The sequence below is a fragment of the Styela clava genome, chromosome 15 (assembly GCF_964204865.1).
Source record: "Styela clava chromosome 15, kaStyClav1.hap1.2, whole genome shotgun sequence".
In the NCBI taxonomy this organism is placed as follows: domain Eukaryota; kingdom Metazoa; phylum Chordata; class Ascidiacea; order Stolidobranchia; family Styelidae; genus Styela; species Styela clava.
Window position 1 is genome coordinate 2700001 of NC_135264.1, and position 5000 is coordinate 2705000.

The 5000-nt window shown below is 54.6% G+C and overlaps 1 non-coding gene across 1 annotated transcript; it reads right to left on the reverse strand.

Annotated features, from left to right (window-relative positions):
- Positions 1-46: 46 nt before the first annotated feature.
- LOC144413301 (small subunit ribosomal RNA) lies at positions 47-1856 on the reverse strand. Its single transcript, XR_013469335.1, has one exon. It is a non-coding gene; the product is annotated as a small subunit ribosomal RNA (ribosomal RNA).
- Positions 1857-5000: the final 3144 nt, after the last annotated feature.

The window sequence follows — 5000 nt, forward strand, 5'->3', positions numbered from 1 at the left end:
AAGACAATTCAGTGCGCGGTCGGCCGGGGCCTACCACCACCTTCGGTAATGATCCTTCCGCAGGTTCACCTACGGAAACCTTGTTACGACTTTTACTTCCTCTAAATGATCAAGTTTGATCGTCTTCTCGACACGCCGACGCGGCCGTTGCCAGCCGCGACGGGGCCGATCCAAGGATCTCACTAAACCATTCAATCGGTAGTAGCGACGGGCGGTGTGTACAAAGGGCAGGGACGTAATCAACGCAAGTTGATGACTTGCGCTTACTGGGAATTCCTCGTTCAAGGGAAACAATTGCAAGTCCCTATCCCAATCACGAATGAGGTTCAACGGGTTACCCGGACCTTTCGGCCTAGGTTAGACACTCGCTGCTTCACTCAGTGTAGCGCGCGTGCGGCCCCGGACATCTAAGGGCATCACAGACCTGTTATTGCTCAATCTCGTGTGGCTAAACGCCACTAGTCCCTCTAAGAAGTTAGACGCCGACCGAGAAGGTCGCGTAACTATTTAGCATGCCAGAGTCTCGTTCGTTATCGGAATTAACCAGACAAATCGCTCCACCAACTAAGAACGGCCATGCACCACCACCCACAGAATCAAGAAAGAGCTCTCAATCTGTCAATCCTACCTGTGTCCGGGCCGGGTGAGTTTCCCCGTGTTGAGTCAAATTAAGCCGCAGGCTCCACTCCTGGTGGTGCCCTTCCGTCAATTCCTTTAAGTTTCAGCTTTGCAACCATACTTCCCCCGGAACCCAAAGACTTTGGTTTCCCGGAAGCTGCCGGAAAGGTCGTCATGGTAACGCCTCCCGATCGCTAGTTGGCATCGTTTATAGTCAGAACTAGGACGGTATCTGATCGTCTTCGAACCTCTGACTTTCGCTCTTGATTAAAGAAAACATTCTTGGCGAATGCTTTCGCAGTAGTTCGTCTTCCGCCGATCCAAGAATTTCACCTCTAACGGCAGAGTACGGACGCCCCCGTCTGTCCCTCTTAATCATTACCTCGTGCTCCGAAAACCAACAAAATAGAACCGAGGTCCTATTCCATTATTCCATGCAACACTATGCAGGCGAACAGCCTGCTTTGAACACTCTAATTTTTTCAAAGTAAACTTATCGGCCACCGCCGACACTCAGTCAAGAGCACCGACGGAGAACCGAAGGTGAGGCGAACGCAACCAGTGACACGCCTTGCGACGGACCGGCGGCGCTCGCCCAAAATCCAACTACGAGCTTTTCAACCGCAACAACTTTAGCATACACTGTTGGAGCTGGAATTACCGCGGCTGCTGGCACCAGACTTGCCCTCCAATGGATACTCGTTAAGAGTTTTAGGATGTACTCATTCCAATTACAGGGCCTCGTTAGAGTCCTGTATTGTTATTTTTCGTCACTACCTCCCCGTGTCGGGAATGGGTAATTTGCGCGCCTGCTGCCTTCCTTGGATGTGGTAGCCGTTTCTCAGGCTCCCTCTCCGGAATCGAACCCTGATTCCCCGTTACCCGTTATCACAAAGGTAGGCACGTAGCGTACCTTCGACAATTGATAGGGCAGACACTTGAATGATACGTCGTCGGTGCAGAGACCGTACGATCCGCGTGGTTATCCAGAGTCATCAAACGTCACAGGACGAACCCGGTCGGTTTTGATCTGATAAAAGCGCGCCTCCCGAAGTCGGCGCTTAATGCATGTATTAGCTCTAGAATTACCACAGTTATCCACTTCGCTTACGAGACCAAATAAACCAAGACTGATTTAATGAGCCATTCGCAGTTTCGCTTTACGAGAACTCGTACTTGCACCTGCATGGCTTAATCTTTGAGACAAGCATATCACTACTGGCAGGATCAACCAGATAGCTGCGACAGCTGCGCTCGGCCCTTGCTGGGCCGCCCGGCGCGTGCTCGTCGCATTCGTTTAAGACCGAGGCGATCGCCTGCGGCCGTACTCAGCTTCGACAGTCGCTGGCCGCGACGTCCACGCTCTCGCCGGCAGTGCCAGGCGGAGCGATTTGCGTTTTTTCTTTGCTCGCCCTCTCTCGGGCTCGATCCATTCAGTTTCGCACAAACAAGAGCTCTGCCGGCCGCCTGCAGCGGTGCCTAAAACCCGGGCATAACAATGCGACCGTTCTGCTAGGCCGACAAGCGCTCAAGCCAGACGCTCGATCGAACGCCCCCTACATATTAGTCGAGACAACGGCTCGCTCATTAGCATCGCGTTTGTACTTTAACTTTTTTTGGCTCGGCTTCTTTCGACGCCGATGCCGGCGACGCAGCACTCTCTCGCCCGCCAGCCACCGAGAAAAGGGTGCGCTCCGACCGGCCCCGCACCGCTCTTTCTTGGCTCATTCGAAATTACTGTCTTTCGCTCTGACATGCCTTACCTAGGGTTAGGCTAGTATGCTTGCACGTTTGTACTTTAACTTTTTCCGGCTCGGTTTCTTTCGACGCCGATGCCGGCGACGCAGCACTCTCTCGCCCGCCAGCCACCGAGAAAAGGGTGCGCTCCGACCGGCCCCGCACCGCTCTTTCTTGGCTCATTCGAAATTACTGTCTTTCGCTCTGACATGCCTTACCTAGGGTTAGGTTAGTATGCTTGCACGTTTGTACTTTAACTTTTTTCGGCTCGGCTTCTTTCGACGCCGATGCCGGCGACGCAGCACTCTCTCGCCCGCCAGCCACCGAGAAAAGGGTGCGCTCCGACCGGCCCCGCACCGCTCTTTCTTGGCTCATTCGAAATTACTGTCTTTCGCTCTGACATGCCTTACCTAGGGTTAGGCTAGTATGCTTGCACGTTTGTACTTTAACTTTTTCCGGCTCGGCTTCTTTCGACGCCGATGCCGGCGACGCAGCACTCTCTCGCCCGCCAGCCACCGAGAAAAGGGTGCGCTCCGACCGGCCCCGCACCGCTCTTTCTTGGCTCATTCGAAATTACTGTCTTTCGCTCTGACATGCCTTACCTAGGGTTAGGTTAGTATGCTTGCACGTTTGTACTTTAACTTTTTTCGGCTCGGCTTCTTTCGACGCCGATGCCGGCGACGCAGCACTCTCTCGCCCGCCAGCCACCGAGAAAAGGGTGCGCTCCGACCGGCCCCGCACCGCTCTTTCTTGGCTCATTCGAAATTCCTGTCTTTCGCTCTGACATGCCTTACCTAGGGTTAGGCTAGTATGCTTGCACGTTTGTACTTTAACTTTTTTCGGCTCGGTTTCTTTCGACGCCGATGCCGGCGACGCAGCACTCTCTCGCCCGCCAGCCACCGAGAAAAGGGTGCGCTCCGACCGGCCCCGCACCGCTCTTTCTTGGCTCATTCGAGTTTACTGTCTTTCGCTCTGACATGCCTTACCTAGGGTTAGGTTAGTATGCTTGCACGTTTGTACTTTAACTTTTTTCGGCTCGGCTTCTTTCGACGCCGATGCCGGCGACGCAGCACTCTCTCGCCCGCCAGCCACCGAGAAAAGGGTGCGCTCCGACCGGCCCCGCACCGCTCTTTCTTGGCTCATTTGAAATTACTGTCTTTCGCTCTGACATGCCTTACCTAGGGTTAGGCTAGTATGCTTGCACGTTTGTACTTTAACTTTTTCCGGCTCGGCTTCTTTCGACGCCGATGCCGGCGACGCAGCACTCTCTCGCCCGCCAGCCACCGAGAAAAGGTTGCGCTCCGACCGGCCCCGCACCGCTCTTTCTTGGCTCATTCGAAATTACTGTCTTTCGCTCTGACATGCCTTACCTAGGGTTAGGTTAGTATGCTTGCACGTTTGTACTTTAACTTTTTTCGGCTCGGTTTCTTTCGACGCCGATGCCGGCGACGCAGCACTCTCTCGCCCGCCAGCCACCGAGAAAAGGGTGCGCTCCGACCGGCCCCGCACCGCTCTTTCTTGGCTCATTCGAGTTTACTGTCTTTCGCTCTGACATGCCTTACCTAGGGTTAGGTTAGTATGCTTGCACGTTTGTACTTTAACTTTTTTCGGCTCGGCTTCTTTCGACGCCGATGCCGGCGACGCAGCACTCTCTCGCCCGCCAGCCACCGAGAAAAGGGTGCGCTCCGACCGGCCCCGCACCGCTCTTTTTTGGCTCATTCGAAATTACTGTCTTTCGCTCTGACATGCCTTACCTAGGGTTAGGCTAGTATGCTTGCACGTTTGTACTTTAACTTTTTCCGGCTCGGCTTCTTTCGACGCCGATGCCGGCGACGCAGCACTCTCTCGCCCGCCAGCCACCGAGAAAAGGGTGCGCTCCGACCGGCCCCGCACCGCTCTTTCTTGGCTCATTCGAAATTACTGTCTTTCGCTCTGACATGCCTTACCTAGGGTTAGGTTAGTATGCTTGCACGTTTGTACTTTAACTTTTTTCGGCTCGGTTTCTTTCGACGCCGATGCCGGCGACGCAGCACTCTCTCGCCCGCCAGCCACCGAGAAAAGGGTGCGCTCCGACCGGCCCCGCACCGCTCTTTCTTGGCTCATTCGAGTTTACTGTCTTTCGCTCTGACATGCCTTACCTAGGGTTAGGTTAGTATGCTTGCACGTTTGTACTTTAACTTTTTTCGGCTCGGCTTCTTTCGACGCCGATGCCGGCGACGCAGCACTCTCTCGCCCGCCAGCCACCGAGAAAAGGGTGCGCTCCGACCGGCCCCGCACCGCTCTTTCTTGGCTCATTCGAAATTACTGTCTTTCGCTCTGACATGCCTTACCTAGGGTTAGGTTAGTATGCTTGCACGTTTGTACTTTAACTTTTTTCGGCTCGGTTTCTTTCGACGCCGATGCCGGCGACGCAGCACTCTCTCGCCCGCCAGCCACCGAGAAAAGGGTGCGCTCCGACCGGCCCCGCACCGCTCTTTCTTGGCTCATTCGAGTTTACTGTCTTTCGCTCTGACATGCCTTACCTAGGGTTAGGTTAGTATGCTTGCACGTTTGTACTTTAACTTTTTTCGGCTCGGCTTCTTTCGACGCCGATGCCGGCGACGCAGCACTCTCTCGCCCGCCAGCCACCGAGAAAAGGGTGCGCT